General features: G+C 40.1%; 1 pseudogene; it reads right to left on the bottom strand.

Moving 5' to 3' along the window:
- Positions 1 to 1,815: 1,815 nt before the first annotated feature.
- Positions 1,816 to 27,088, bottom strand: part of LOC141581437 (large ribosomal subunit protein uL30-like) — a 102,831-nt pseudogene continuing 77,558 nt past the window's right edge.

Raw genomic sequence — 27,088 nt, 5'->3', positions numbered from 1 at the left:
ATCATGTTTAAAATATTAAGATAGAAAAAATTAAGGTAAAAAAAATTTTCCTTGTACTAGTTGCAGCTATGCGTTGAAACTACAACTTTGTATCTTTCTTAGGCTGGAGTACGATGGCACAATCAAAGCCCATTACAATCTTGAACTCCTAGGCTCAAGGAATCCTTCTGCCTTAGCCTCCCAAGAAGCCAGAACTACAGGCATCCACCACCATGCCCAGCTAAGTTTATTTTTGAGTTTTGTAGAGACAGGGGTCTCACTGTATTACCCAGACTGGTCTTGAACTCCTGGTCTCCAGCAATCCTCCCACCTTACCCTCCCAAAGTGTTGGACTTATAGACATGAGCCATCATGCCCAGCCTCATTTTTATATTTATTGGAAAAATAATATTAATTAACAAATGTTAATTAATCTTTTCTGCTGTAATAAGAAAGAGTTTGGAGGAGAGAGAAATATCTAATCAAATATATTGTGTAGGTTTTTATTTGCAGGAAAATTTGGAAATGTTTTCCTTCAAGAGGTAACTTTACAAAACATTTACTCTTGATCTGCTTCTCTTTTCTAACTCAGTTTTATAGTTAGTTTGAAACTAGCATGTTGCGTTTGAATTTAACCTCTGTCCTCCTTTAGCATGACAATTTTTTTTTTTTTTTTTTTTTCTCTGTTGCCAGGCTGGAGTGCAGTGGCATGTTCTCGGCTCACTGCAACCTCTACCTTCCGGGTTCAAGAGATTCTCCTGCCTCAGCCTCCCCAGTAGCTGGAATTACAGGTGCGTGCCACCATGCCCAGCTAATTTTTGTATTTTTAGCAGAGACAGGGGTTTCATCATGTTGGCCAGGATGGTCTTGAACTCCTGACCTCAGGTGATCCACCCACCTTGGCCTCCCAAAGCACTAGGCTTACATTCATAAGCCATATCAACAATCTTAAACTATTATTTAACTTGTTCCTCTGACCATGCTGTGAGCCTCTTGGGAATAATATCTTCTTCTATTTGTCATCTCAGGAGTCTAGCATAACTATTAACTACAAGTAACTACTCAAAATGATTTTTAAAACAAGAAAACTAGAAGGAGGTGTTTCTGGGTTTGAATAATTCTTCAGTTTACTTCCATTTCTTGTCAGCTTAAGAATCACAAGGTTCATAGGTTTGGAGTGGAGTGCTTTATTTCTCGTAAAAGTTTGCAGCCTGCAGGCTGGCCATCCTGCAATCTGGGAAGCATAGCCTCTGTCAGAAACTGGAAGTAGGCACTTTAAAGAAGGAAGAATGAGACAGGAATTAGGCTGAACGGATTGGCTAAGTATACATATTCAACAGGTTATAGAAGGAGTTATGAATATTCACAAAGGGGAGGCACTCACATGCACAATAAGCAAACGTTCATGTTTCATATGCCCCATGTTCACTTTGGGGTGGAAACTTAACATTTCAATGCATTAAAATTAAGCTGTATACTTTAAAATGTGAAACAGAAGACACGCCCTCTGTAAATCAGCCAGAACCAGTCCATGGTAGTCACTTACCAGAAAGGAATGCTGGTCAGTTGTACTGTCAAAACCACAAAAAAAAGAGTCCAGCAAGTCTTTCAAAAGGGCTGGTTCCTTTTTAACTCTTAGGAAGGAAAGTCTAATGGCAATTAGCAAGGGAAGAGGTATAATGAGATATGTCTGACCTCCCATCCTGTCATGGCTGAGAACTTAGTTTTTAAGGTTTCTCTGTGGTCCCCTTGGCCAATGGGGATCCATTCAGTTGACTGTGAAGCCTAGGATTTCGTTTCTATTTCTCACTGCTCTGCTGTGCACAGCAGACCTAGTTGCCTCCTCAAACTATCTCCTACCCTTCCCAGGGCCAAGATGGCCACCAGTGTTCCAGACCTTCCATGGAGACATGACAATGCGCAGCACCAGAAGAGAATTATTTATTTCTGAATACAATTTTTATAAGATGGTGTGAAATGTCTATTCCAGAAGCCCCTCTGCAGACTTCCCTACATGTCCTATTGGCTAGAAATGTGTCACAGACATGTGGATGAAAAATGCCAAACTGTGTAAAATATTTGAAGAGATTTATTCTGAGCCAAATGTAAGGACAACGACCTCAGGAGGTCTTGAGAACATGTGCCCAAGGTAGTTGGGTTACAGCTTGATTTTACACACTTTAGAGAGAGAAAAACTACAGGCAAAAACATAATCAATTTACGTAAGGTTTATATTGGTTTGGCCTGGAAAAACAGGGCATCTCAAAGTTGGGAGGGGAAGAATTCCAGGTCATAGGAGGATCCAAAGATTTCCTGATTGACAGTTGGTTGAAAGAGTTCAGCTTTGCCTAAAGAGTTCAAGTCAGCAGAAAGAAAGTCTTGTGGTTAAGATAAGGGATCTTATGGGAGCCAATGTTCTTGTTACATAGATGGAGCCTCCAGGTAGCTGATCTCAAAGAGAATAGATGGTAAATGTCTCTTAGCAGACCTGAAAAGGTGTCAGACTCAGTTAAATCTTTCCTGGATCAGGAAAACATATGGAAGGGGAAGAGGGTTCTCTAGAGAAAGTAAATTTTTCCCACAAGTGACAGGGCCATTCTGAAATATGTCAAAGAAATATATTTGGGGGTAAGAACACTTTGATTTCCTTTAGGGTCTGTTATTTGTCATGTGATGTGACCAGAAGCAGTTTGGAGTTGGTATCTCATTGCTACAAAGGGTCTGTTCTATCAGTCTGAGGATCGCTATTTTAATGTTAACACTGGGTAGCTGTGTCTAAACTCTACTTCAGTCATAACCTGAACGAGTTTTTCAGGTTTCTTTGGAATCCCTTGGCCAAAAGCAGGTCGAATTAGTCAGTTGGGGGACTTAGATTTTAGTTTTGTTATCTCTGATAAAGAGAAAGGGATAACCAAAACCTGTTAAGACTATTTGTGATTCACCACATGGAGGTGGGCTTAGAGCTGAGGCTAGACCAGATTTCCCTGAAGCTTATGGCAAAAGGAAGAATGCAGAGAAGAACTGAGAAAAGAAAAAACCTTTATCTAAGGGATGTGAGTCTTTAAAAATGATCAGGCCCCGTGAGACAGCAGTCACATTGTACTCCCCCACAACCACCTGTTGAGCTATGTATCATCTCTCTCTTTTTTTTTTTTTCCCCAATTGAGAGCAGGTACTCTTTATTAACTGACCAGCTTAGAAAAATAATCATGTTCATTCTTCTAATACACCTGTTGATCTGATCCTCCCTGTTGCCAGCATCTCCACCTTCTACAAAATGGGTGGTCTTTTTCTTCATTCCGCCTCATGGAGAAGATAATTTAAAGGGCCGCAGGACGTTATTTGCTTCTTTGAAGCGTTTTCCAACAGTATAGATCTCATGAATCAGATCCTTCATGCAGATGATGCCATATTTTCCAAGAGATCGAGCAATCAGAGCGTTATCTGTCAAAGCAATTCTCTTCTGTTTGATTTTGCCATAACCACGTTTGTAGATTAGTTCATTTACTGACTTCAGATTTGGGTACCCCCATGCAATATATGGCTCTACAATCCTCAGCTTGTTAACTGAAGCCTTGTTGAGCTTCGCAAAGGTTCCATTGAAGATTTGACAAGGCGGAGAAGCTGCAACACCTTTCGGACCTTTGGGCTCACACCATTGATAGCTCTGATCCTGATGACAAACGCTAATTTGGGTTCTGCAGGTACATAGAAGTTGCCAGCTTTCCTTGCCATCCTCGCCATTCAAATTTCAGTTCTGTACATCTGCCTATATTCCTTGTGCTAATGCTTTGCTTTTTCATAGATAAGCTTCCTCCTTGCCTTTCGCAGCATCTCTTGGGCAAACTTCTTTCTCAGGCACTTGATCTTCAGCTTTGTGAAATTCCTTCGCTTTTTATTAAGGATTTGTGACACAGCAAGAACCTTCTTCTTTTCTTCTACACCCTCCATGGTTCCAGCTGGAAAAAGAGGACATCCGTATCCATCTCTTAAAACTGCTTGTTACTGGCACAAGTCGCTACAAGTGTATCTAATAATGTAGCACTAGACACCATAACCCACACTTTACAGTTGAACATAGTATTGCAGATCAATAGCTTATGTTATTTTAATATACATTCTTGACAGTGGACCTGCCTCTTCTTTCCCTTTAAAATTGTCCTTGTAACTGCTGCTAAATGGAGTGCATATTCATGGCAACTTGAATCTGTGCTCCCAGGTTGCCATCTTCCAGCTTGACCCAAATTAAACTCTCTACTTATATTAATTTTGCCTCAGCTTCTTCCTTTCCATCAACAGAACAAAATTGGAATCCTATTATTAAGAAAAAATGGGGAAATTGTAATTAGACAACAGCCTACATTGTCTGCTACACATAAGTACCCAGAACATTATAATCAATGGATAAATGTTTGTTGGATGAATTAATGGATTTCTACACAAAGAAAAGATAAAGAGGCTGGGAGGTCCAAGATCAAGGGCCTAGCAGATTCAGTGTCTGGTGAGGGCCCGCTCCCTGATTCACAGCCAGCCATTTCCAGCCTTGTGTCTTCACATGGTAGAAAAGGTAAACAACTTCCTCAGACCTCTTTTTTAAGGATACTAATTCCATTCATGAGATTAGCCCTCATGACTTAATCACCTCCAAAGTCCCCAACTCCAAATGCCATCACCTTCATGGTTAGGATATAAGGAATTTAAAGAGACACAGTAATTCATAAAGTATATATTGTGTCAACCTTAAATGATGAGATTCAGAAAATATAATTAACTATAGAGTTTATTCCAACCTAAAGCTTTCCAATGACTTTCTGATGAACAGCAGTTACAAGTCGGGGATAAGGAGAAAAGAAGAGGCAATTCAGTTACCAGAAATTTACATTGAAATAACATAAGCTATTTTTTTTTTTTTTGACATGGAGTTTAATTCTTGTTGCCCAGGCTGGAGTACAATGGCGTGATCTCAGCTCACTGTAAACTCTGCCTCCCAGGTTCAAGCAATTCTCCTGCCTCAGCCTCCTCAGCAGCTGGGATTACAGCCATGTGCCACCACAGCTGGCTAATTGATTTTGTATTTTTAGTAGAGATGGGGTTTCACCATGTTGACTAGGCTGGTCTCGAACTCCTGACCTCAGGTGATCCACTGCCTCACCCATTCAATAGCTTATGTTATTTCTTGGCTATTCATTTTTCTTTAAATCACAAAGTCCAGGAACAAAGTCTCCATCTCAAAAGAGATAGTAAAGATAGTGGGTGAGGCAGCAAGTCAGAAACAAAATGCTTTTACACAGTTGCCCCCGGCCCTGGGTTGGAAGAGGTATGACTGAAGTTCCATACTTTTGATTCTCTGGGCCTGATATATTTTGCATACCTCACATAGCTCATACTACTCTGAGCTCTTTTTCTTCTCTCGTAAGAGAAAGTGAGTATGCCAAATCTGTGATTTTGTTTCTTCTCCACTCTAGATTCATCCTCATTGCCTACTCTGCTAAAACAGAGCTAGACCCTTTAAGTAATTTTTCTTTACCAGATGGCATGATGTTAAACTTTGTTGGTAGACAGCACTGGAGAGACATTGCAAAAGAAAAACGTTTCCTTTCTGGTTGGCATATGCTCCCTCTGCAGGCTCCTGCACCCAGGGCTGCTTCTCTGGGTCCTACTAAATGGGCGACTTCAATGTTGTCCAGCTTCCGCAACATGTGCGCCTTCTTCAGCACTTGGTTCCTGTAGCGCAGAGCAGCAACAGCACCTACTGGCCAACAGTTTCCTTCCCACCACAACCCACCCCTCTCCCAGGCAGTTTTGCTACAGAGTGCCCCCAATGAGACACTTCAGCATGAACAGCTTTCCCAGAAACCTAAGAGAAAGATTTCTGGAAAGTTCCAGAGGGAAGGCTTCCGGCAAGTTCTGCCAGCATGGCACCACAGTAACTTCTCTGCCATTCAGTGAGACACAGCTGTGCCCTCTCTGTAAGGTCTGGATCTCAGTCATGGGGGGCCGCTTCCTTGGGTGCTCTAGCTCAGCCCCAGTGGGGAGTAGCTGTTATTCCTGTTGTCTTGGTCAATTCAGGCTGCTATAACAAAATGCCATAAACTGTTGGCTTATAAAGAAGCTAAATTTGTCAGGCATGGTGACTCACATCTGAAATCTCAGAACTTTGGAGGGCTGAGGCAGGCGGATCACCTGAGGTCAGGAGTTCAAGATCAGCCTGGCCAACATGGTGAAATCCGGTTTCTACCAAAGATACACAAATTAGCTGGGCACAGTGGTGGGCACCTGTAATTCCAGCCACTTGGGAGGCTGAGTCAGGAGAATAATTTGAACCCAGGAAGTGGAGGTTGCAGTGAGCCAAGATCGCGCCACCACACTCCAGCCTGGGCAACAGAGCAAGACTCCATCTCAAAAAAAATAAAGTAAAATAAAATAAAATAAAATAAAACAAAAGAAATTTGTTTCTCACCGTTCTGGAGGCAAAGAGGTCAAAGATCAAAGGCCTGGCAGATGCAGTGTCTGGTGAGGCCCCACTTCCTGATTCACAGACAGCCATTTTACCCCATGTCTTCACATAGTAAAAGAGGTAAACATCTTCCTCAGACCTGTTTTGTAAGAGTGCTAATTCCATTCATGAGGGTAAACTTCATGACTTAATCACTTCCAAACTCCCCACCTCCAAATGCCATCACCTTCAGGGCTAAGATTTCAACATACGAATTTTGGAGGAAAGCAGACATTCAAACACTAGCACCTATATTCTTTAGAGGTGTCTTTGCTTCTTACTAGCCAGTCCCTTGGTGCTGGAGTACCAAGTTATAGTTATAGACCTCAGTTATAGTTAATAATTCTTTATATTAAATTTTTCCTATTCAAATAACTGTGGTCTCTATCTCTTGTGGTTTCTTTGTCAGGTTGGACCTTGACTGATACAGAGAGTAACGGCAAAGAATCCCAGGCCCCACTATAAACTCAGAAAAATGATTTAGCTAAGATCAGATTGATTTCACTTTCAGTTCAACACACAATTATCTACACCACCAGGTCTCAAACTTTTTTGTCTCAGTACCATTTTACACTCTTAAAAACTATGGAGAACCTTAAAGAGCTTTTGTTTATGTGGATTATATCTATCAATATTAAGAAAATAAAACTGAGAAAATTTTAAGACAAGATACACAAGCATACATTTCATTAGGCATCAGATCAATGACATCACAACACATCCATGTAGCATCCGGAAAACTCCATCATACACTCATGAAAGAGTGAGACTGAAAACAGCAAATATTATCTAAACATTGTTTTTAAATAGTTTTGATCTTGTTAACCCCAAAGGGTGTCAGATACCCCTAGAGATACTTGTATCACACTTCAAGAACCGTGTATCTACACTACCTTTATATAAACATAATAACTAAAACCTATGAAGGAAAAAATATAAAAAATATGGTCCTTGCCTTCTCAGGACTGCTTAGTTGAAAATATAGAATATATATTCAAGAAAGAGTAAAAAATTAAATTCTGTATGTAACAAACTATCAGTAAGTTCTGTCATTCAGAAAAGCACTAAATGACACTTTTGACAGTTCAGGCTGATAACAGCTGGATGACAGTTTTGACAGTTCAGGCTGATAACAGGCTGGAGCTCAGCAAAACAAAATGACTTCCATTTTATAAAATTCACTCTCCTTATACATCAGTTGTAAGGAGAAAAAAAACATTTCCTTTATGTACAAACCTAACTTCCAGAACAAGCTGAAGATCTCTCAAAACACAGCAATGATTGGTTAAGACACTAAACACAGGCACAGAGCTAATGAAGAGAAAGGAATCAACACTAAGAATTTGATAGACTTCATGAGATGAAGCCCTTTCATGATGAAAGGGCTTTAGTTATATTCTTTAGTTATTATATATTATATAACTATTTCTTTAGTTATATTAATATAAGGAAACTTGTCCAGGTGAAGTGACTCACACCTATAATCCTAGAGCTTTGGGATACCGAGACAGGAGTATCCCTTGAGGCCAGGAGTTCAAGACTAGCCTGGACAACATAGTGTGGACCCCCATCTCTACCTAAAAATGTAAAAATCAACTGGGCATAGTAGCACACACCTGTAGTCCTAACTACTTGGGAAGCTGTTGTAGAAGGATCACTTGAGATCAGGAGTTTGAGGCTTCAGTGAGCTATGATTGTACCACTGCACTCTAGCCTGGGTGACAGAGCAAGACCCTGTCTCTAAAAATAAATCAATTAGTCTGAAGGTGGTGGCTCACACCTATAATCCCAGCACTTTGGGAGGCCAAGGTGTGTGGATCACTTGAGGTCAAGAGTTTGAGACCAGCCTGGTCTACATGGTGAAACCATGTCTCTACTAAGAATACAAAAAAAAAAAAAAAAAAAAAAGACAGGTGTGGTAGGGCACACCTGCATTCCCCACTACTCTAGAGGCTGAGGCAGAAGACTTGCTTGGACCCTAGAGGCAGAGGCTGCAGTGGCCCAAGATAATGCCATTGCCCTCCAGTCTAGGGGACAGAATGAGACTCTGTCAAAAATTAATTAATTAATTAATTAATTAGAAAATATATAAGAAACCTAAACTCTATAAACCAATATACTTCATACTTTAATCATTTTTCTTTATGTATTTTTGGTCTTTCAATTTCTTTTTATTCCTGCCTGTGGCCTCTATGAATAATTTCTATTGCATCTTGACTGAACTAAGTAGAAAGAAGACTTGATTACTTCTAAGCAAGGGAAGTTAGGGAAGTAAGAAAACCCCTAGATAAGTGTGTAGTGGTGGCATCAGTTGATGCTGTTGGAAAACAGGGCAATGAGACCTAGCGCAGGAGGCAAGAAGGAGGGGAGGTAGATGCTTAGACAGAGAGAAGCTGGAGTAAAAGTGAGCCACTCTAAAGCCAGTCTGAGCATGTGATCCACTCAAAGCAAGCTCAAATTCAATTGCAAAAAGTTCGGAAAGACGAAGATTTTTACTAACCATCTCACAGAAATGCCAAGGCAGGAATTACATATATATTAACACAGCAAAATTTCCTCAAAATCCTCTTTACCAGTCTTTTTCCCTAAAGTTTTCCTGAAAAGCTGCCCAAATAACTTCTCCCTTGCTCATCAAACTCTCAAGGTTCTTCCCGTTTCTTATACTCACCATTCTTTCCCTCCCTGACAACTTGGCCCCCGCCCTATCATTGAGGCAGTTTACCCTCCTTGGCTATTATTTCAAGCCCTTTCCTGACACACAAGAGAACAATTTGACCTTCTTCTTCTTTGCTTTTGTTGTTTGTTTGTTTGTTTAGTCGGGGATTGAGACAAGTCCTCACTCTGTCACCAGGCTGGAGTCCAGTTGCGTGATCTAGGCTCACTGCCTCAAATTCCCAGGCTCAGGTAATGCTTTTGTCTCAGCCTCCAGAGTAGCTGCGACTACAGGTGTGCACCAGTAGGCCTGGCTAATTTAAAATTTTTTTCATACCGATGGAGGGGTCCCACAATGTTGCCCAGTCATGGTAGGATTACAGGCAAGAACCACCATGCCCAGCCTAACCTCCTTCTTAACACAACATTTTATAGAGAGATAAGAAATGAAGGATCCTTCCTTCAGTGGGTGGGAGAAGCAGGAGGGAGAAAGACTGAATATTCAAACTTGAGTATTTTTGTTCCTTTCAAACATTCTTTTTATTAACATTTATTTACTAAGTTGCCAGATACAGATAATAAAGTCTGGTCCCTAACCTGACACTGTGGAGTAGCCCCATTACAACCTTCCTTTTGCTCTTTCTTTGGAATTCCTTTCCAAAGGGAGTGATTCCCTTAAAACAGTTATTTATTTTTTTATTTTTTTGCTTATTGAAATGATTATTTTGCAAAAATTAACCATGGAATATTTTTACATGGTTAATTTCCCTCAGGCATTTACACTATTACTTCAATCTCAGTCTTCACTGAGAAAGAGAGTAAGATGACTGTGCCTTCTAAAATTTCCTTTGAAACAAAGTCAAAGGTATTAGGAAAGTTATCTCAGGGGCACCTTGCTAATAAATCATCAACCAAGCGTTTTGAAGAGCTCAAAAGTAAAAAAAAAAAAAATAGATTTTTCTGCCATATAATCAGTTGTTATAAAATATCCTCGACAAAGAACTGCTGAATTATCTCTTTATAGTTAGCCACAAATAAGGGGGGAAAGAGTAAGAGAAGCTTCTGAACACCACAGATGTATGCTTAGTAAACTGAAATTATTTTGAAAAAAAAAAAAAAAAGAATAAGAGCATTAAAAGTATAGGCTGGGTCCAGTGGCTGACACTGTAATTCCAGCACTTTGGGAGGCTGAGGCAGGAGGATCACCTGAACCAAGGGGTTCAAGACCAGCTTGGGGCTGGGCACGGTGGCTCATGCCTGTAATCCCATCACTTTGGGAGGCTGAGGCAGATGGATCATTGAGGCCAGGAGTTTGAGAGCAGCATGGTCAACATGGTGAAACTCCATCTCTGCTAAAAATACAAAAAATTAGCTAGGCATGGTGGCGCATGTCTGTAATCCAGCTACTCACGAAGCTGAGGCATGAGAATCACTTGAACCCAGGAGGCAGAGGTTGCAGTGAGCCAAGAATGCACCATTTCACTGCACTACAGCCTGGCCAACAGAGACTCTGTCTCAAAAAAAAAAAAAAAAAAAAAAAAAGACCAGCCTGGGCAACATGGTGAAACCTTGTCTCTACAAAAATTACCTGGGTGTGGTGGCACCCATCTGTAGTCTCAGCTAATCAGGAGACTGAGGCAGGAGGATCTCTTGAGCCTGGAAGGTGGAGATGCCGTGAGTGTGATCACACCACTGCACTCCAGCCTGAAGCAACAGACTGAGAACCTGTCTCAAAAAAAAAATGTATATATATGTGTGTGTGTATGTTATATAATATATACATTTAATGTATAATAATGTGGGTATATACACACACATTATATATATATATATACACACACACACACACACACAATTTATTAATTTCTATTTGTATTAGTTGCCTATTGCTGCATATCAAGTTACCCCCAAATGGAACCATTTAACACACATTTATTTATTTATTTATTTATTTTTGAGACAAAGTCTAGCTCTGTCGCCCAGGCTAGAGTGCAGTGGCACAAACTTGGCTCACTACAACCTTTGCCTTCTGGGTTCAAGTGATTCTCCTGTCTCAGCCTCCTGAGTAGCTGGGATTACAGGTGCCTGCCAAGACCACCGCCCAGATAATTTTTGTATTTTTTTTAGAGATGGAGTTTCACTGTGTTGGCCAGGCTGGTCTCGAATTCCTGACCTCATGTTCCACCCACGTTGACCTCCCAAAGCGCTAGGTTTACAAGCATGAGTCACAGCGCCCAGCCAACACATATTTATTATCTCCCAGTTGCTATAAATCAGGAATCCAGGTGCAACTTAGCAGGGCCCTTCAGTTCAGGGCTTCTCAAAAGGCTGCAGTTGAGGCACCGGACCTGCGTCTCTCACAAGGCTTTAGTCAAGGTGGTGGCCAGGGCCACAATCACCTCAAGATTTAACCGGGACAGGATCCTCTTCCAAGCTCATTCGGGGGTTGTTGGCAAGATTCAGTTCCTCATGGGTGCTGAGCTGAAGACTTCCATTCCTTACTACTAGTTGGCCTCTGAGAGGCCCCAAAGGTTCCAGCATGTGGCCTTCTCTAGAGAGCAGCACCCAGCATAGAGGCTGTCTTCATCCAAGTGAACAAGTGAGAGAAGACAAGAGAACAAGCAAGATGGAAGTCAGTCTTTTGCAACCTAACCACAGAAGTGACATCCTGTTATTTTCCGTGTTTTATAAGTTAGAAGCAAATCACTATATCCAGTCCACACTCAAAGGGAGAGGATTACACAGAGCTTGAGTGCCAAGAGAGAACTTTTGGGAGGGATGGCTATGTTCATTGTCTTGATTGTGATGATGGTTTCACAAGGGTGTATATAAATCAAAACTTACCCAACAATTGACATATAATAAACTGCACTTGAAATATGTGCAGTTTACTGTATGTCAATCATATCTCAATAAAGCTGTTTCAAAAATAAAGCATTATTTTATCTGTGTGCAAAACTGAGGTTTTTGAAAGCAGGAATTATTTTGATAATTTCCTATTTCACCTTAAGAACTCAAAAAACAAAAGAAAAAAATTACAGGGTCTAGCATGGTGGCTCATGCCTGTAACCCCATGGCTTTGGGAGGCTGAAGTAAGAGGATTGTTTGAGCCCAGGAGTTGGAGATTACAATGAGCTCCACTGCATCCCAGTCTGGGTAACAAAGAGACATCTAGTTTCAAAAAATAAATAAATAAATAAAAAAGAATAAAAAGTTTGGACTTGACAGTTATATGGAAAATGGAAAAAGATTTTTAAAAATAGTAATAAAAAATACAAGGTTGTCTGTTGCAAACTAAGAAAAATAGGACTTCAGCAATCAGGAACGACAAGGTATCTTTCCAATGTAGTGGCTGTAACTTTAGCATGCATTAAAATCACTTCGAAAATCTTTATTTCTAAGTTTTCAGGAAATGTTGCTGCTGCTGGTCCAGAGACCATACTTTGAGAATCACTGTTCTAGTTCATCAGCAATAATCAATTAGAAATTGAGAAATAAAAAGATAGCATTCACAAAAATCACAAACTCCATAAAATATGTAGAAATAATCCAAATAAAAAACATATGAAACCTATATGAATAAAAAAGTTAGTAAAGGGCATACAAGAGCTCTGAATAAAAGATACACCATGTTCCTAAATGAGAAGACTCAATATTTAAATTTTCAAATTCTCCTTGACTTAATCTATAAATTTAGTTAACTTCAATTTCTTAAGGTCTCAAAAGGACTTTTTACAGAATTTAACAAGTTAATTCTCACGTGCAAATGGAAAAAAAAATACACAAAAAGAGCCAATAAGTTTTTGAAAAAAATGAGCAATGAGGAGAGGTTTGTCCTGGCAGTTGGCAAAACATGGGATAAAACTGTGGAAACTGGCCAGCCTCACACCTGCACTTTGGGAGGCCAAGGTGGGTGGATCGTTTTAACTCAAGAGTTTGAAAGCAGCCTGGGCAACATGGGGAAATCAAGTCTCTACAAAAAATTAGCTGGACATGGTGGCACACACCTGTAGTCCCAGATATTCAAGACACTGAGGTGGCAGGATTACTTGAACCTTGGAGGCTGAGGCTGCAGTGAGCCTTGATGACACTCTAGTCTGAACAACAGAGTGAGATCCTACCTCAAAAACAAAAAACAAAACAATGGAAATTAAAACAGTGTGGTATTGGCTGAACGCAGTGGCTCATGCCTGTAATTGCAGCACTTGGTAGGCTGAGGCAGGTGAATTGCTTGAGCTCAGAAGTTTGAGACCAGCCTGGGCAACATGGTGAAACCCCCCATCTCTATCAAAAATACAGTAAAATTAGCTGGGAGTGGTGGCACATGTCTGTGGTCCCAGCTACTCAAGAGGCTAAGGTGGGAGGATTGCTTGAGCCTGGGAGGCGGAGGATGAAGTGAGCCAAGATCATGCTATCATGCGCTACAGCCTGGGTAATGGAGTGAGACTCCCTCTCAAAAAAAAAGCGTGGTATTAACTTAGATATAGATAAATTTATATCTATAATAAATAATAAGCCCAGAACAGAACCATTTCTGTCTGGAAATGTTGTTTATGATAAAATGACATTTACATCACAGAGAACAGATTACTCAATAAAATGTCTGGACTTTCAGGAACTCCTGGAGCTACATTGAAATCTACCTCAGCAAACTTGCTGCTACCACTGCAGCTGCACCACTACTGACTTAAAGACCAGGCTGGCCTTTAAGCCATGGTCAAGAAAGCTGTGAGAGTAGGAAGTTGCTGCTGTCACTGCTGATCACACAGAGCTAGGAACTGACTAGACTCAGGGCTTCTGACAGCTGCTGCAAAAGCACCAAAATGCCTCTGCTACTGTGCTGCCGGCATAGCCACCTCACAGGACCCATAACCCTCTTCCAAATCTCATTCATATGCATCTATTTGGTGGATGTTACATCCCATGCAGAAATCCTCATTGCAAAGGCGTGTGGGTAATGTAGACTTTCATCTTCCAGCACTGATGTACACAAAGTCATGTTAGTATGGTTTCGGAGCAGTATTGAGTAAACTAATGTACAATGTCTGCCATACTCATTAGAATAAAAGAAATGTGTTGACTCATGTCCCTGGGAAGGCCAAGGAATAGAGCTGGCTCTAGACACAAATGGAAGCAGAAGTTCAAACCATGTCACCAGCATTCTTTCTCTATTCCTATTTTTCAGTTCTAATTTTATTCATTTAACTGACATTTATTAAGCACCTACTATGCTCCAGACACTGTTCTAAGCGCTGAGATGCCACAGTGAACAAAACATACATAAGTCTTTCCCCACTTTCGTCCTTATTTTCCTCTGGATTAGCTTTGTTTTCTGGCAGATTATTTGAAAACGGTGGCAAAACTAGTTCCCAGAAGCTGCAAGCTTATAGGTTACTTAGTGCTTGAACTCTCACAAGGAGAAAGGGCTTTCCTTCCCCAAAGCCATATAAATTCCACACAATAAAAAGATTCTGGGCTGGGCATGGTGGCTCACGCATGTAATCCCAGCACTTTGGGAGGCTGTGGTGGGCGGATCACAAGGTCAGTAGTTCAGGACCAGCCTGACCAACATGGTGAAACCCCATCTTAAAAAAAAAAAGTAAATTAAAAAAAAATTCTAATTCGTTTTATTACATGATGCATCCAAGACCAATCAGGGTATTGAGGAGGGGCATGTACTGTATGTCCACCAGATGTGTAGAGACTGTTCCCAAACACAAAATGTGCTGAAACCACAAAGACAGAGTTGATGTCCATTCCATTCCTATTCAGGATCCTACACGCACGTGCATGCATGCACACACACACACACACACACAATTCCATATACTTTTAAAAGATCCCCCCAATGACAATGTAAAATTTTCTTCCACAAATAAAAACACATTCTTTTTCTCCCCAAAAGAAGAAATCCCAAAACTCGTCTAGTCACCATATTGTGCTCTAAAGTCCCAGAATTTTAGGTCTAGATATGACTCTTCACCATTTAATAACCAATGGATAAATTAAAAACATAGGCTGGGCACAGTGGTGAGTACCTGTAGTCCCAGCTACTCAGGAGGCTGAGGTGTGAGAATTGCTTGAGGCCAGGAGTTTGAGGTTGCAGCATGCTTTGACTGTGTCTGTGAATAGCCACTGTGTTCCAGCCTGAATATTCAGTTTTACAACATACGAAGTAAATCAGGAAACCACAACAAAACCTCTTATTTGAAAACTGAGAGCCAATTTCCAGTGGCCACCACTTTATAGCATACACTTGTGCTGCTAAAAGAAAAAGTAAGAGGTCTGTCCTGGCAGTAGGGTGAATCCTGCACTGTCAACTCCATGAGCTAGTAACCAAAGCCAAAGATCTGGCCAGTCCTGATTTTTGAACCTGAACCCACAGCCCAGTGGCTTTTTCTCTTGGTCACAGAGCTTGATGCTTTGCTCAAACTCCTTGCTCTTGGTTTAACTGTTTTGCTCCTGGCTGTGACCCAACAACCCAAGATCCAGTAGTCTTTCTCAGACCACATCCCAGTGGTTGTCTTTAGCGGCCGAATTACTCTCACCTTTGTAGTGCTGAGAAGTAACAGCAGGAGGTGTCTGTAGGATGCCTGGGGCTCAAGCTTCTACTATGGCCAGTCTTTTTTCCTTTTTTAATAAAAGGATTTTTTTGGTTTTTACTTTTTAAAATATTTCTTCCTAATTATGTGCTTTCTTAATCCCAGCCAGTTTTATCTTCTGTAGTTCCCACCTCCCTGCCTTTTACCTCTCACTAACTTTAGCTCCAGGTTCAAGTAGGGAATAGTGTTCTTAGACTTCTCCAAATGCACATGATTAGCTGCCTCTTAATTATCCTACCGGTATCTCAGGTATTTTGCTGTTTATAGACAGAAAGGGCCTCTTCACAAAGCTATATGCCATTCCCTTTCAGCATGCTGTTTAGGCTAAAGCCTTCTTGTTTAAAAACAAAACAAAACAAAACAAAACAAAACAAAACAAAACAAAAACAAACAGTTTTATTGAGATATCATTTCCATGCCTTGCAATTCACTCATTTAGGGTGTAAAGTTCAATGACTTTTTAATATCTTCACATAGTTGTGCATCCATCACCATAATCCATTTTAGAACATTTTTATCACTACAAAGAAACCAAGCTCTAACCTCTGAATTCCCTCATCCCTCCCAGTCCCTGGCAACTACTAATCTACTTTTTTCTTTTTTAGACAGAATTTCACTCTTGTTACCCAGGCTGGAGTGCAATGGTGCCATCTCGGCTCACTGCAACCTCCACTTCCTGGGTTCAAGCAATTCTCCTGCCTCAGCCTCCTGAGTAGCAGGGATTACAGGCATATGCCATCACACCCAGCTAATTTTGTATTTTTAGTAGAGACGGGGTTTCTCCATGTTGGTCAGGCTGGTCTTGAACTCCCGACCTCAGGTGATCTGCCCACCTTGGTCTCCCAATTTGCTGGGATTACAGACGTGAGCCATTGTCCCTGGCCTGATCTACTTTCTGTCTCTTTAGATTTACCTATTCTCAACCTTTTATATCAATAGAATCACATAAAATGTGGTGCTTCGTGACTGGCCTTTTAAATTTAGCATAATGTTGTCAAGGTTTGGCCATGTGGTAGCACATATCAGAACTTCTCCTTTTATTTCTGGATAATATTTCTTTGAGTGGATGTACTACATTTTCCTTATCCATTCATTAGTTGTGGACATTTGGTTGTTTCTTACTCTTGGCTATTACGATAATATAGCTGATAAACATTCACGTACAAGTTTTGATGTGGACATGTGTTTGTATTTCTTTTGGAATACCTAGGAGTGGACTTGCTGGGCCATATGCCAACAATATGTTTAACTGCTTGATGAAGGCCATAATTTTATCGAAATTATTAAAAGCATCAAAAAATCATCAACTTATTCCAGTATCTGGACATTTTCTACAGGTCACCAAAACACTAGCCATAGAAGACTTGATCAGATTTCCCAAATATAACATGTGTGGTTACTCTATAATCCAGTGTACAGTTCTTAGATGGGGACAGAATAATCCTCATTCCCACTTACATACCTCAACTCACCTAGTTCTTCATGTCAGGGCCTGAAACCTGCTGTACTCCACTTCTAGGTAACAATATTTATCTTATGATTGCAGGTAAACCAAAGAGTTAGGTCTCACATAACTGGGAAGTTTGGGAGACCTGACTTCAGATATAGCTGGAGGCAAGGGTTCAAACTGAACAGAGATAGATGTCAGCTTTCTACTTTTCAGCAATCCTTTTTCTGCTTTGGTTTAATTCTCAGGTGGGCTTGCTCTGCTTGACAACGGAAGTGCCCTTAGAAGCTCATAATTTCAGATACCCGAAGAGATCCACATCAGTCTCTTCATAATTTGTTAACTGGCCCTCCTTGGAGGTCGGGGTGGGGATTATTTCTACTCCTGGTTCAATTTCCAAGTCCAAAGGAATAGCGTGATCAGCCTGGGTCACAGGCCCATTCCTATGGCAGGAAGCAGGGGGTCAAATGATTGCTATCCACCATAGGTATGGGATGAGAGGTTACTGAAAGGAAAATATGCCTGCAAACAGAAAAGAAACAACTGTTCCATACTTTCTGTTTCTATTATTCAATCTCATAATTTTCATTTTTATCTCTTTATCACTTTTATATGTTTCCTTTGAAATGTTTCTCAAATTTGCCCTACACATCATTTATTCAGTTTTCTGCAAGATAGAGTCTGTAATTCACCTTTTGTACTTTGGTTTCTATGTAGATTTTTAAAAATGATTTATATATTTATGTTTATTTATTTAATTATTATTATTTTTTAAGAGATGGAGTCTCTCTATGTTGCCTAGGCTGTAGCGTAGTGGCTAGTCACAGGCATAATCATAGCTCACTACAGCTTTGAACTCCTGGGCTCAAGCAATCCTCCCCCTCAGCTTCCTAAGTAGCTGGGACTACAGTCAACATGTCACTACACTTGGCTTTGATGTATGTATTTAAATGTTTATTATGAATCTACTCTGCTCTGGGTATTGGGCTAGGACAAGTATCCTGTCTTCAGAGAGATTACTATCTAAAGGAGGAGGAAGCCAAGAAGCAGAAAATTACAATAAAACGATATGATTAAGGTAAGCTCAGGGGCTTACATGTGCACAGCACAGGCATCCAATCCAGCTTGGGGGCATTCAAAGGTTTCCTAAAGGAGGTGACATCTTTCAAAAATGAGTATTGATTACACAGGGAATGGGGGCCAAAGGAGAAGGGGAATTTCAGGTCACGGAGCAGTAAGTACCAAGGCATGAATATCTAAAAGAGCCTGTCAAAAAAGAGGAACACCAGTGATTTCAATATGACTGCAACATGCAGTGCGTCGTGGGCAGCGAGAATGAGGCTGTTGAGGAGCACAGGGGCCAGGTCATCAACCACACTGCACCTGTGTGCCTGGGGGTTCTGAGTTTAACCTGGGGCAGTGGAAGGGTTTAAACAGGAGAGTGTCATGATCAGAGCTGCATTTTAGAAAGGCAACTCTAGGGGCCTTCAGAATCAAGAAGATTGTTCAAGACAGTGAGGGCCTCAATTATGAAAGTGTGGCAGGTGTGTGACCTTCACATGCCCAGCTCCTCCCTGTGATTAAGTCAGAAGTTCAGCTGGCATCTCCTTGGAGATTTTCTCTGCTCTCCTAGAAAGTGATCTTCATATGGCTAAAGCCTCCTCTCCTTTGAGTGTAGATGTCACATCTCAAAGAGGCCTTCACCATTCTAAGGAAGCAACACCCCCAACCATCAGCCTGATTCAAGTATAATTTCCATGAGGACAGGACTCATCTATCTTACTGTTCTCTGTACTCCAGAGCCCACACAGATTAGGAGCTTAAGAGCATGTGTTTAGTGGATGAATGTCAAATGAACTAAAGCCATCTCATCTTCAGGCAATATGCAGAAGTTCCTCAAGCCCACGCTAGTATAGAGAAAGGCTCTTGTGGCAAGGTCTTCGTTGAAAAGACAGAGGTTACAGAGTCAGAGGGACCTTCAGATATGACCATTCTCTGAGCCTCTTGTCTTCTGTGTTACTACAGCTCTACTGGCCTGAAGTGTGTTGTTAGTTCTTTAATGTCATTAACAATTAGCTCTAAGGAGTATGAAATTATATTTTTGTCAGAAACTGTCTTCCCTAACTACATCAAAAAATTCATTTTTAGAATGGATTAAAGCAACATGAGATTAAAGAAAAAGAAGAGGAGAAGAAGACAAAGAAGGATGAGGAAAGGAGGGTGACGAGGAATAGAAAAAGAAAGAGGAGCTGAGCATGGCTGCTCATGCCTGTAATCCCAACATTGTGGGAGGTCAAGGTGGGAGAATCGCTTGAGGCTAGGAGTTTGAGACCAGCCTGGTCCAAGTGTTGGGTTTTTTTTTTTTTTCAGCAGAGTCTCGTTTTGTCATCAGGCTGAAGTGCAATAGCACGATCTTGGCTCACTGCAACCTCTGCATCCCGGGTTCAACCGATTCTCCTGTCTCAGCCTCCTAAGTAGCTGGGATTACAAGTGTGCACCACCACACCCAGCTAATTTTTAGTTGAGATGGAGTTTCACCTGTATTCCCAGCACTTTGGGAGGCCGAGGCGGGTAGATCATGAGATCAGGAAATCAAGATCATCCTGGCCAACATGGTGAAACCCAGTCTCTACTAAAAAATTTTTCAAACAGTCAGGTATGGTGATGCAAACCTGTAGTCCTACCTACTCAAGAGGCTGAGGTGTGAGGATCTCTTGAGCCCAGAGGTTCGAGGGTGTAACAAACTATGATTGTGTCACTGTACTCCAACCTGGGTAACAGAGTGAGATCTGCTCTTAAATAATAAATAAATAAATGAAAAAGAAAAAAAAAGAAGGCAGAGCCAAGAGACAGAAAGACAAGAGAATGATGTATAGCGTTCAGCTACATCTCTTAGGCTTTGCAATTCTATGAACCCACAAGTTGCCTTTCCAGCTAAACTAATTTATATTGGCTTTGGGCACTTTCAAGTAAAAATGCCCTGACCCACTTAATAACAAATCAAATAATCAGTCTATTTCTACACTTATCTATTAATATGTTCTTCAAGGACATAGTTCACAATTCACTCTTTGAATTCTTTTCCTTTATCTTTTCTACTCTCATCTTTTCCTTGAGATTTTAAAAAAGCTGGAGGGTGGAAAAAACTTTGCAGGGGCAATTCTCACAGTTTATTTTTGTGTTTCTCTCAAATCTCCTTACATGTTTTTGTAAGATACTACCGTGGGTCTCATGTTATCCACAGAATCTTAAAAGGGATTATTAGCACAGCTGTGGCTTTCGCCCTTTAAAATAAACCCCATCTTACTTGGAATTTGTATTCCTCAAGGGACCATTTTTTCCAGATACACATCATACTAAATATTTTAATCAAATGTGTGATCAAAAATATTTTCCATTTTACTTCTTTTATTTATTTAATGGATTCATGTTACCCATTCTTTTTGGAAGAGAATTAATTTGGAATAACGGCTCAGCTTTTATATTCCAAAATGTGAAAAAAATAATTTCTTGTTTCGGGGACATATAAAATGTCACTCTAATTGTGCATTGTTTGGTATAGTCATGGGTAGTTCTAAGGAATATGAAATTATGTATACTAATATTAAATTAATTTTTCTAAGCTATTTCTCTCATACTTAAAAGAGTTTGGTATAGGGTATGACAAGCAGGGTATATAGATCCTTTTAGGATTCTCACATTATTTCTTTTTTTTCTTCTTCTTCTTTCTTTTTGAGATGGAGCCTCACTCTGTTGCCCAGGCTGGAGTGCAGTAGTGTGATCTCGGCTCATGGCAACCTCTGCCTCCCAGGTTCAAGCGATTCTCCTGCCTCATCCTCCTGAGTAGCAGGGACTACAGGCACACATCACCATGCTCAGCTAATTTTTGTATTTTTAGTAAAGACGGGTTTTCACCATGTTGGCCAGGATGGTCTTGATCTCTTGACCCTGTGATCCACCTGCCTCAGCCTCCTAAAGTGCTGGGATTACAGGCGTGCACACTGCACCTGGCCAGACTCTCACATTATTTGAATTATCACTCTTTCATTACCTAATATTGTCAGACAGTCCCACATATCTCTATCTTTGAATCCCATAGCACCAAGCTCAGGGAGTGGTTCCTACCTTCAACACAGTTCAGAAAAGGTCCTGGGTTGGCCGGGCATGGTAGTTCATGTCTGTAATCCCAGCACTTTGGGAGGCCGAGGTGGGCAAATCCCAAGGTCAGGAGTTTAAGACCAGCCTGGCCAACATGGTGAAACCCTGTCTCTACTAAAAATATAAAAATTAGCCAGGTGTGGTGGTGGGGGCCTGTAATCCCAGCTACTCAGGAGGCTGAGGCAGGAGAATCACTTGAAACCAGAAGGCAGACTTTGCAGCGAGCTAAGATCATGCCATTGCACTCCAGCCTGGGGAACAAAAAAAAAAAAAAAAAAAAAAAAAAAGAAAAGAAAAAGATAAGGTCATGAGTTGAGGCAGAAGTTGGCTCAGTACCAGGGAGTGAGCCCTGTTCTTACAGGTGGTCTCTGGTCTGTCTGGCTAAGCCTTGGCCTGTGTTTTCTTCTATTGCTGTTTTCCCTCCCCTGCTTTGCACACCTCCTGGTTCTTACTTTCCCTCTGGGTCTAGTCTCCCACTGGCTCTATTTTATGGCTGGTCCTGACTTCTCTGCTACTGCACATTCTGGCTTCTACTTCTCCATGGGTTTCTGACCTCTGACTGCTTTTTAATCCTTCCAATTCTTGCATCTAGCCACTCATTTATGCTCCACATTCGTAGTGCTGATTCATCACATCTGCCAGCACTCCTAAAGATAATGGAAGTGGGGAAGCTCAGACAGAATCAGGAACCAAAAACAAGATACCAACTACTGAAACTGACTCAAGAAGAAATAGAAAGTCTGAAAAGAACTATGTAAGAAGATTGATTTAGTAATTAGTAATGAATAATTAATTTGTAATTTTTTGTAATGCCCATAAAGAAAGACCCAGGCCCAGATATCATCCCCACTGAATTCTACCAAACATTCCGTGAGGATACCAATTTTTCACAAACTCTTCCAAAAACGAAAGAGGCAGGAACACTTCCTTCACAAATCATTCTGTGAGGTCAATATTACCTAGATTTCAAAATCACACCTACATATCACAAGAAAAGTATAGACCAATATCTCTTATGAATATGAATGTAACTAGGCAAGAAAAAGAAATAAAAGGCATTGCATTTGGAAAGGAAGAAGCAAACTACTTTTATTTATTTATTTTTTAGATGGAGTCTTGTTCTGTCACTCAGGCTGGAGTGCAGTGGTATGATCTCGGCCTCTGCCTTCCGGGTTCAAGTGATTCTCCTGCCTTAGCCTCCTGAGTAGCTGGGATTACAGGTGCCCACCACAAAGTCCAGCTAATTTGTATATTTTTAGTAGAGATGGGGTTTTACCATGTTGGCCAGGCTGATCTCAAACTCCTGACCTTAAGTGATCCATCCATCTCGGCCTCCCAAAGTGCTAGAATTACAGCCATGAGCCACTGTGCCTGGCCTAAAACTATTTTTAAAGATGATATAAACTTGTATATAGAAAATCCTTAGAAATCCATAAAAATTATAGTTAATAAATGAATTCAGCAATGCTACAAGATACAAGCATTAATATACAAAATTATTAATTAATATACAAAAATTAATTGTATTTTTATACCTTTGCAATGATCATTTAAAATTAAAATTAAGAAAACTCATTTACAGTAAATTTAACAAAAGTAGCACAAAACATACTCTGAGAACTAAAAACATTCTGTAAAGAAATTAAAGAAGATCTAAATAAATGGGAAAATGTCCCATGTTCAAGGATCAAAAGACTTAACATTGTTAACATGTTATTAATACTCTCCAAGGCTGGGCATGGTGGCTCACATTTATAATCCCAGTACTTTGGAAGGCCAAGGTAGGCAGATCACTTTGAGGTCAGGAGTTCGAGACCAGCCTGGCAAATATCTCGAAACACCATCTCTACTAAAAATACAAAAATTAGCCAGGCGTGGTGGCATGCACCTGTAATCTCAGCTACTAGGGAGGCTGAGGCATGAGATTCACTTGAAACTGGGAGGCAGAGGTTGCAGCAAGCTGAGATCACACCACTGCATTCCAGACTGGGCGACAGATTGAGAAGCTGTCTCAAAACCACCACCACAACAAAATGTTAATACTCTCCAAACTGATCTATAGATTCAATGCAATTCCAACATCATCTCAAATGACAGCTTTGTACAAATCTACAAGCTGATTCTTAAATTCATATAGAATTGCAAGAGACCCAGAGTAGCCAAAACAATTTTGAAAAAGAAGAATAAAGTAGGAAAACTCATACGTCTCAATTTCAAAACTTACTACAAAGCAACAGTAATCAAGACAATGTGGTACTGGTACAAGGACAGACAGAGCAGTCAGAGAGTCTAGAAATAAATTTACGTAACTATGGTCAATCAACCGATTTTTGACAAAAGAACCAAGATCATTCAAAGGGGAAAATATAGTTTTTTAAATAAATGATGCTGAGACACTGGATAACCACATGCAAAAAAATGAAGTTGAATACTTACCTCACACTATTTTTTAAAATAACTCAAAATTGGTTAGTGACATCATAGAAGAGCAAAAACTATAAACTATTAGAGAAAAATATAGAGGTATATCTTCATGACCTTAGATTCAGCCATAGTTTCTTAGATATGATACCAAAAGCAACACAAGAAAAAAGTAAGTATATTAGACATCGTCAACATTAAGAGCTTTTGTGCTGAGGGGTTTTTATCTAGACTATATAAAGAAGTCTATCAGGCTGGGCGCAGTGGCTCACACCTGTAATCTCAGCACTTTGGGAAGTTGAGGCAGGAGGATTATTAGAGCTCAGGAGTCTGAGATCAACCTGGCCAAAATGATGAAACCCCATCTCTACTGAAAATACAAAAATGAGCTGAGAGGCTGAGGCAGGAGAATCCCTTGAACCTGGGAGGCAGAGGTGGCTGTGAACTGAGATCATGTCTTTGTACTCCAGCCTGGGTGACAGAGTGAGACTCCATCTCAAAAAAAAGAAAACTCTTTCAACTCAGTAATAAAAAGCCAAATAACACAATTTTAAAATGAGCAAATGTCTGAATAGATGTTTATCAACAAAGAGATACAAATAAATGGCCAATAAGTACATGAAAAAAATGGTTGACATTATTAGTCACTAAGGAGACGCAAATTGAAGCCACAGTGAGATACCATTTCACACAGTAGGCTGACTAGAATAAAAAAGCCAAATAGCAATTAAGTGTTGGTGAAGAGGTTTGAAAGTTAGAACTCTCATACACTACTAGTGGGAATGTAAAATGGCACAACCACTTTGGAAAACCGTCTGGGTGCTCCTCAAACTATTAAACATAAGATTACCATAAGTAACCCAGCGATTTCACTCTTAGGTATATGCCCAAGAGAGATGAAAACATTTGTCCACACAGACACTTGTATTCAAATGTTTACAGCAGCATTATCATAAGAACCTAAAGGTGGAAACAACCTACATGTCCATCAACTAGTGAACAGATAAATGAAATGTGGCACATCTATGTAATGGAATATTACTGGGCCATGAAATAGAACAAAGTACTGATATACTACTATAACATAGATGAACCTTGAAAACATTATAGTAAGGGAAAGGAACCAGTCACAGAAGACTACATCCTATAGGATTCCATGTATAGAAAAGTCCAGAACAGAGAACTCTATAAAGAAAAAACCTGGATTAATAGTTGCTTAGGGCAGGGGAGGACAGTGGGTAGAGAGTGAGGGAATAGATAGCTAAAGATTAGGGGGTTTCTTCTTGAGATGATGAAAATGTTCTAAAATTGACCATGGTAATTGTTGCACATATTTGTGAATGTACTAAAGGCCAACAAATCACACACTTTAAAGGGTGAATTGTATAGTATGAGAATTATATCTCAATAAAGCTTTAGAAACAAACAAACAAGACCAGGCACAGTGGCTCATGCCTGTAATCCCAGCACTTTGGGAGGCCATGGTGGGTGGATCACCTGAGGTCAGGAGTTTGAGACTAGCCTGGCCAACATGGTGAAACCTCATCTCTATAAAAACAAACAAACAAAAACAAACAAACAAAAAAACAATAAACAAATCCACCCAAGGATTGTATTTGATGACTTTTCAGAACATTGAAAACTTTGAACATCTAGGGCAGATTCTTGAAGGTTTAGCTTCATGGATCTGTTTATTTTGCAATTAATGAAGGTTAAAGGCACATTCTCTAGTCTCTCGAAAACTGTTACTTGGGAGCTTAGAATTTCTAGTTATGATTCTAAGCGCAAGAACAGCACCTGTCATGTCTTTCAAAGGAGAATATGTTTGCCTTATTAACAAATCAAGAGTATTAAGTTTCTATTAAAAGAGCAGAATAAAAAAGAAGATTAAATGGCTTATTTGCTCATTGTTTAGAGAAGTATGGTAGTGAATAATAGGTTAAACTTCTTTAAGAGTTACTAGCATTTCAAGTTCTTTAAAAACATACATTAAAGTCCATTTAAATCTTCTAAGAGTGACATCAATGACCATAAAATAGAAGCTGAATGAGTATTTCAAGTGAAAATTAATTACTAGACCAACTACTGGCCATAAGCAATTAAACTAAATACAGAGTCACTGAGATAGGGATAAGAGGAAAAGAAAAATATAAATCCTGATGAAAGAACTGTAACAATATCTGGATAGGAGGATAATAACAGAATCAGTTAGATGCAGAACTGGAGAAAGGAGAAAAGGAAAAGAAAAGCCTGTGTGAAATATTTAACTGGATGTTGAAAAATATGATAATTTTGATAGGCTCATTTTTAAAAACTAATTTCTCACATGTTTACCAATGGCTGGATGTGCAAATGAACAACAATTTTTATCACGCAATAAAATGAGTTTTAAAAATATAAGGTAGGGACAGGCAGGGTGGCTCATGCCTGTAATTACAGCCCTAGGGAGGCCAAGGTGACAGATCACTTGAAATCTGGAGTTCAAGACCAGCCTGGCCAACATGACAAAACCCTGTATCTACTAAAAACACAAAAATTAGCCTGGTGTGATGGTGTGCATCTATAGTATATATATACACTACTAAATATATATGGTAGACCTGGTAATATTTATTTATTGAGACAGTCTCACTCTGTTGCCTGGCTAGAATGCAATGGCACCATCTTGGCTCACTGCAACCTCTGCCTCCTGGGTTCAAGCAATTCTCCTGCCTCAGCCTCCTGAGTAGTTGGGACTGCAGGCACACACCAGCATACCTGGTTAATTGTTGTATGTTTAGTACAAACAGGGTTTTACCATGTTCAAGACCAGCCAAAGCCAGGCTGGTCTTGAACTCCTGACATCATGATCCATCCACCTCAGCCTCCCAATGTGCTGGGAGGTGTGAGCCACAGCACCAAGCCCAGTAATTTTTTTTAAAAAACACTCTCTTGTACCTGTGTCTTATGTTTAGCAATAATAATAATATTATTATTATTAAAGAAAGAAAGAAAAAGAAAAAAAAAGAAAATTGAGTTTCTAGACTTAATCATTATTTTCTCTGTCTGAAGGGCTAGTGGGAGGGGTCAAGCCTCTAAAAGGGAGATCTTTGCAGATTGGCAACAACGTGAATGAAAGAAAGGATTACTGAATATTTGTCAGTTAGTGGAAAGCCAACTCAGTGTCTATAAGAATAAATCATTCTTGACAGTGTGGCGATTCCTTAAGGACCTAGAAATAGAAATTCCATTTGACCCAGCAATTCCATTACTGGGTATATAGCCAAAGGATTATAAATCGTTCTACTATAAGGACACATGCACATGAATGTTCACTGCAGCACTGTTTACAAT

The sequence above is a fragment of the Saimiri boliviensis genome, chromosome 15 (genome assembly GCF_048565385.1).
Source record: "Saimiri boliviensis isolate mSaiBol1 chromosome 15, mSaiBol1.pri, whole genome shotgun sequence".
Classification (NCBI taxonomy): domain Eukaryota; kingdom Metazoa; phylum Chordata; class Mammalia; order Primates; family Cebidae; genus Saimiri; species Saimiri boliviensis.
Note: the sequence above shows the minus strand (reverse complement) of the source record. Positions and strands in the feature narration are given on the sequence as shown.